This window comes from Salvia miltiorrhiza, chromosome 7 (genome assembly GCF_028751815.1).
Source record: "Salvia miltiorrhiza cultivar Shanhuang (shh) chromosome 7, IMPLAD_Smil_shh, whole genome shotgun sequence".
Classification (NCBI taxonomy): Eukaryota; Viridiplantae; Streptophyta; class Magnoliopsida; order Lamiales; family Lamiaceae; genus Salvia; species Salvia miltiorrhiza.
Window position 1 is genome coordinate 22804601 of NC_080393.1, and position 7064 is coordinate 22811664.

The 7064-nt window shown below is 39.4% G+C and overlaps 1 non-coding gene across 1 annotated transcript; it reads left to right on the forward strand.

Annotated features, from left to right (window-relative positions):
* LOC130996471 (small nucleolar RNA R71) lies at positions 1–107 on the forward strand. The gene has a single exon (XR_009092641.1). It is a non-coding gene; the product is annotated as a small nucleolar RNA R71 (small nucleolar RNA).
* Positions 108–7064: the final 6957 nt, after the last annotated feature.

A 7064-nucleotide genomic window follows, 5' to 3' on the forward strand; every position in this document is an offset into this window, starting at 1 on the left:
AAACCATGTTGGGGGCATCGTTTGAGAAATTCCCGAAATCTCTTCTAGGCATCATGAATAGTCTCATCCCCCAGCTGAGTAAAATGTGAGATCTCTGCTATGATCTTCTTAGGTTTAGAATGAGGAAAGTACTTGGCCAGGAAAGCTATACACAAATCCTCCCAGTTAGAAATAGTTGATCGATCCAGATTCTTAAACTAATCATTTGCTCGGTTCCTGAGAGAAAACCCAAACATCTTCATCCTAATTGCATCTGCTGGCACTCTATTCTTCTTGATAATGTGTCACATATGTCCAGAAACTGAGTGATATGTGCATGTGGATTCTCCATAAAAGCTCCACTAAATTGTTCAGCTTGCACCATATTAATCAATCTTGGCTTCAGCTTAAAAGTGTTGGCCTGCACAGCTGGCCCCCATTCACCTCCATGGAATTTGATCAAATCGAGGTGGATACATCTGATTGAGCGGTGGAGGTTGTGGAGGAGGCTGATTACGTCTGTTGGATTCTTCCGACTATCGCTGGAGTTCTGTCAATATACGCATCAGTGCCGTAAAATGAAAGTTTTAAGCCATTGCTTGTTTCTTTTTCTCACGATTGTCTCTCTTGTGTTGTTTTTCAATCTACAAATTCAAAGATACAACTTGTTCCTTTCCTTTGGATCTTGTGATCATGCACACCTAAGACAAAAGACAAAAATAAAAAACAAGAAACTAAAAATAAAAATAAAGCAATAAACGCCTGAAATAATCGTAATTTATTAATCAAGCACATGTATTCAACCTATTGATTTTACACAGTCACCGGCAACAGCGCCGAAAAGTTGATCACTTTTTATTAGCAACAAAAACCGCAACTATAACAGTAAGTAGAGTATCGTATCCACGAGGACTGCTAAACAAAATCATCATAAATAATCCTAATAAATGTCAAGCAATATTCAGGTAAAATACCAAGATGATGAATTATTAAAACTAAACTCAATAATGCAAAATAGAGCAAATAAAAATCAAATAGATAAATCAAATGTAAAAGACTATGTTCCTAGGGAATGCATTATTATTAATCAAACACATGCATTCAACCTATTGATTCAACTACTAATTTTAATCCAACCCTGATGAAAGTTCACTACACTGTTCATATCTTCTCTCACTACTAGAAAAATGCTCATAGATAACGGATTTTTTCCGTTATCTATGACCCAAAAAACCTTTGTGTATACCGTCGTTGTATATGATATGTATCATAGACAACGGTTAAAAAATCGTTATGTATAGTAGCTTAGATAACGGTACGATGTGCTCATACATAACGATACTATTGGGTCCCGAAGGGTCACTGAACTGGTGTATGGGGGGAAAATTCACTATTAGGCTATTTTTAAACAAAACTTTGCGTAACTGAAGATAGTATCAACTGATACTGAAGAGAGTGGATTGATGTGAGCAGTTAAAGATATTTTCAGTTGAAAGGGGGTTGTATACTGATACTGAATGACTTCAGTATTTTGATTTCAGTTAGGCTTAAAGTTTAAAATGATAATCCACGTAAGACTTCAGTCTAGATTTATAAACAGATGAGTGTTATGAATCTTACTGATTATCCAAAGATTTATCAGTTAGAATAATAACATAAGCAGCGAAAAATAAACTTTAGAAAATAGCCTTTGTGATTAACACGTTGTCAGAGTTACGTTTCACTTTGCAATTTATCACTTCGAGGTTCGTGATTTGGTGAGGAACGGCGTCTCTAGGTTGTAGCAGCATGGTGCCTCTGAAAAGTTAGCACAAAAAAGAAATGCACTGCGGAGAAAGGACGATCTTCAAAATCTCTGCATTTAATGAGGCTGTACTTTGAGGGTATGTAGCTTCCTTTTAACTTAAAGTGTTCAGTCCGAGGAAGAATGTCAACTGATACTTGACTTGAGTATCAGTCCGCTAATTTTACGTGGCCAGCATTAGTTGTTAGGTCCAGAGGGTCTCGAACAGGTGTAATGGGGGGGGGGTGGGAGAATACACCTATAGGCTATTTTCGATCTTTACAAGAGATCAAAACGAAACTTCAAACACAAACTCAGACACCTTTTTACTAAAAATAGTTTTGACCAAAACAGGGTTGACGACTGATACTGAATACTCTTCAGTAAGGAGTTATCAGTTAAGTCAAAAGAAGTTAACTGATGCACGTAAGGCTTCAGTCGAGTTTGATAAACAGAGATGTTATAAATCTTACTGACTATCAGAGGATAGATCAGTCAGACTGATAACACACGCAACGGAAAACTTTTGTTTCGCAATAGCCTGTGAGTTGAGCACGTTGTTAGTCTTAAGATTCTCTTTGCAATTAATCAGTTTTCAGTTTACGAAAGCAAGAGCACAATTAAGAACGTAAATACTGAAATGTGTAAATAACACAGAGATTTTTACGTGGTTCGAAAAATACTTCCTGCATCCACGGTCGGTTGATCAGACCAACAACTTCACTCTGCAAGTGCTTATTAGTGCACTGCAAACCTGAACATGTGCTTACAGGTGCACACAACCGAAACAACCGAAGATCCAATCTTCAGTACCAACACACCTTGTTGGATTTCTCAGTCCTAGCACGCACTGGGCACTAGGATCTCACGGAGACAGAACGTCATTCTGAACTCCTTTACAACACAAACACTCGATTTAGTCATTTGAAGGGAGGTTTGAAAACTTGCCAACTAAACGTCAAAGAACAAGTTCTTTGCAGTTAGTTTGACCTAGGCTTTGGGTAAACGAGGTTTGCCTAAGGTCTAAGAGAATTTATGTAATCAGCAGTGACTGATTTTTAGCTTTGGGATTCTCTTCTTCGATTCAAACTTTGGAGAGTCTGGGCTTTAGCTGAGAAACAATTTTGGCAGAGTTTCAGCTTATGTCATTGAATCGGTGAAGATTGAAGTGATCCTCGAGCACTATTTATAGGAGAAGTCTTGAATAGATCCGCTGGCGGAAAAGGTCTTCAAGATTTTTTCCGTTAGAGAGTAATTTGAACTCGGGCTGAGGCTTCAATCATCGAGGTTCCTTGTTTGGTGAGAACGGCTATCTTGAAGAGCAGGAGATGCAACATCTCTGAAAAGGTGATCACCAAAGAGGAATGACCTCTGCAGAGAAATGACGATCCTGAGATCTCTGCATTTAATGCGGCTGTATTTTTGGAGTGCGTGGCTTCTTTTGAGCGTTGGAGGTTCAGTCCGAGGAAGAATGTTTAACTGATACTTGACTTTAGTATCAGTCCGCTGATTCCACGTGGCACGCATTAAGTAATCAGTCGAAACTGATTCTTCGACTGATGCTTCAGTCGACAACTTCAGTCTTCAATCCTTCGTTCTTCAGTCTTCAGTCTTCAGTCTTCAGAACAACAAGCTAAATTAGAAAAAGAACTCTAACACTTGAGTTCGAGCAGTTCTAGTCTATTACAAAAGAAACCTAGTGATTTTGGTATCATCAAAATAAGGATTAGGATATTTCATTAAGTTCCCAACAATTTTCCTCTTTTTGATGATGCCAAAACCACACAACAGTTCTAAGCAAGAAAAAGACAGAACTCAAAGCACAAGTTATAAAATAGGGTGAATACTATTCCCCCTTAACAATAGATCCTAAAACTTGTACTCAGAGAGAAGAACGCAACAGTTCAAACAGAACAAGGACAAGACAGAAAAACATTAATCAGAGCCTGGACAAAAAGTCATTGTCTTTAGGTTGAGGTAAAAAAGAAGTTCTTTTTCATTTAAAGAAAAAATGGGGCCAGTCTTGCATGCGGCGGTCACACTGCAGTGCGACGGGTCCGCCCCGACCCGTGCCTAAATTCGAAATCCTGAATCCTAAATTATTACATTTGTTTATAATAATTATTACTTTTAATAAGCATGAAATATACATTTGTTCGCACAAATGTATACTTATATAAATATAGGTATTTACCTTCGTTTCTTTTTTCCCTTGTGGTTTCTTTGTTTCATTTTGTTCTCTTTTGTGTTGTGAAGCCGGGATTTTCTAGGGGCGATGGTACGGCCGGAGCTTCTGAGATTCTCCCATTTCAGCTTCTAAACACTTCTTTCTTTTTAGACGAGTACTCTTTTTCCTCTTGCTGAGGTTTTAACAAGGCTCGGCCCTTAGTCTGCTTTCTGTGCTTTCAAGGGTTTAGGTTTTTTCTCTTCTCTTTTAATATAATCCTATTTTAATAATAGGTATTTACCTTCGTTTAATATAAAGTATTATATTTTCTAAACCCTAAATTCTATAAACTAAACCCTAAATCCTGTAAACTAAACCCTAAGCCTGAACACTAAACCCTAAACCCTGTAAACTACCCTAAGCCTGAACACTAAACCCTAATAGGAGTATTTACTTTTAATAAGTATAAGATATACATTTGGTCGCACAAATATATACTTATATTAATATAAATATTTACCTTCATTCAATATAAAATATTATACATATCAATATACATTTATATGAACAAATGTATATATTATGTTTATTAAAGGTAACAATTATTATAAACAAATGTAATAATTAGGAGTATGGGTCAAACCCACGCGGGTCAGGGTTCCGGGTCAGGAGGGCGGGTTTGGAGCCGGGTCGACCCGTCGCATACCTGTGCAACGGTCGCACCCAAGAATTGGCGGAAAAACTGATGAGACATCAGTTTGAGGTACAGGGCAAGACATACAAGGGAGAAAAAACAACAAAGAAAACACATGGAAAACCCATGGACTCCAGCAGTCTGCTTGTCTACCCCTTGAACTTCTTGATCTTCGTGTTCAGTCTTCATGTTCCTAAGCTTGTTCCACTCACACTTATTTTCCATTGACTTGAGGTCTTTACTGAAACATCATCCTTACAACTTCTGGTGATCCTTTTGCTTTACCATCTTCAGTCTTTCGAGAAGATGCAGGGAACCACCTTTGAGAAGGTTTTTCTCTGACTTCCTACTTTCCCCATTTTTGGCAACATCAAAAAGAGAGCTGATGATGGAAGCTATGATCAGACGGTACTTAACTTCGATTCTCAAGAACTCATGAGAGGACTCGAGAAGAGGATGAGTCCAGAGATGCAGAAGAGGAAGACGCCAGTGGGGAGGTGAGAGATGAGAAGGGAGACGGAGAAGTGAAGGAGAACGAGAGGATGAGGGAGACGGAAAGATGAAGGAGGCTGTCTTAGAAATGGGATAAGGCTGCCTTGGAGGAAGAAAGAGAGGCTTAAGAAGAAGAGAGAGGTGACGGGGGTGGAGAAAGAGAGAGAGAGTAAGGGAGAAGGGCATGAGAAGGAAAAATCGAATCAGCGATAGTCGTGAGGACTAACACTATCGATATTGCGCCGGTTGACAACTAGCTCCTGCTTATTGTTGTTGCACACCATGGAAGCTCACAAAAGATGTGAGAGAAGCCTGAAGGCCGGGTGAATTCCTCTTTGGAGAGAGGGACTTCAAACCGTATCCTTGAGAACCAAAGAGGCTTCTTGGTGTCGGGCATGAGGATGGAAGACACTCGCGTCGCTGGATATAAGTTAGAGTAGCAACAAGTTTGACGTCGAAGAGACGTTGAGATCCAATGGAAGGGTCCGGTGTAGACCAAATATGTGAGCGTCAATCTCCCACTCCATGACTTCGCAGCCATTGATTTCTCCTTTGTCGGAACAAAATTTTTTTCTGCAACTTTTTGAAAGATTGAAATTTTTCTCACAGTGAAGGTTGTGGAAATTGTTAGTTGATGCAGAAAATAAAAGAAGACATCAAGGTATAAATAGACCATTTTACCAGGAAAGAAGGTGAAAAGGTTTTTCGAAAACTATGCCTTAAACGTTTTTGAAGGAAAATTTCACGTCCGCCGTTACTGCAGAGGACGGAAGCTTCAAAAGGTGAGAAAGATCATTTCATTTTGTCAAATCAATGAGATTCTCAAGATTTTCATTTCAGAGGCAAAAGGTTGAAAAGATTTTGAGAAAAGATCAGGACAAGTTAAATCAAATTCAAATCTTCTTAAAAGTACTTGTCCTTCACGGATATTTCATTTTCCAACAATCAATTAAAGATTTTGAAACAAACTGATCAGTTAGAGAAAACTTTTGAAAACAAACAAAACACTCATAACTGAAATAACTGATTTTCAAAGAGTAAGTTGAAGATACTTACTGATCATAGTCAGTCGATACCTCAGAATTTGGTTGACTTATCAGAATAAGTTCTCTTCAGATGAAGGCTTGTCTTCATAGCTTTCCACGTCAGCAGTGTTGGAGCACCAGTTGGTTGACCACCAGTCATCGTGACTGTTGAGGAGATCATCAAACACAACATCACTCTTCTGGGTTGATGAGGTCGATCCTTCCACATAGATCGTTGAACCTTTCTTCAGGAAGAGCTTTGGTCAGCAAGTCTGCTCTCTGAACAGCGGTCGGAATCCATTCAACAGAGATATTCTTCTTTTTGACGTGATCACGAATGAAGTGATGTCGAATAGTGATCTACTTGACTCTGGTATGATGAACTGGATTCTGTGAGATTGCAATAGCACTGGAGCGGTCGCAATAGATTGGGACTTCCTTCTCTTCGATCCCATAGTCCTTCAGTTGTTGGACTAACCATATGAGTTGTGAACAACAGCTTCCCGCAACAACATATTCAGCTTCAGTTGTGGTGGTGGCGACTGAAGTCTGCTTCTTTGAAAACCATGAGATAAGTTTGTTGCCTAGGAATTGACAAGTTCCCGAAGTTGATTTGCGATCAATTTTGCATCCTGCAAAATCTGAGTCTGAATATCCGGTGAGCTTGAAGTCATCGTCAGCTGGGTACCACAATCCTAAGTTGGGTGTGCCCTTGAGATATCGCAAAATTTATTTTGCAGCATCCATATGAGCTTCCTTTGGATCTGACTGATATCTTTAGGGGTGAGCAAAACCGGACCAAAACCGACGAACTGGACCGAACCGGTCGGTTTTTTCGGTCCGGGCCGGTTTTGGTCCAGTGATTGGTCCGGTCCGGTCCCATTTTACTGGATCGAATTATTGTCGGTTCGGTTTCGGTCCGGA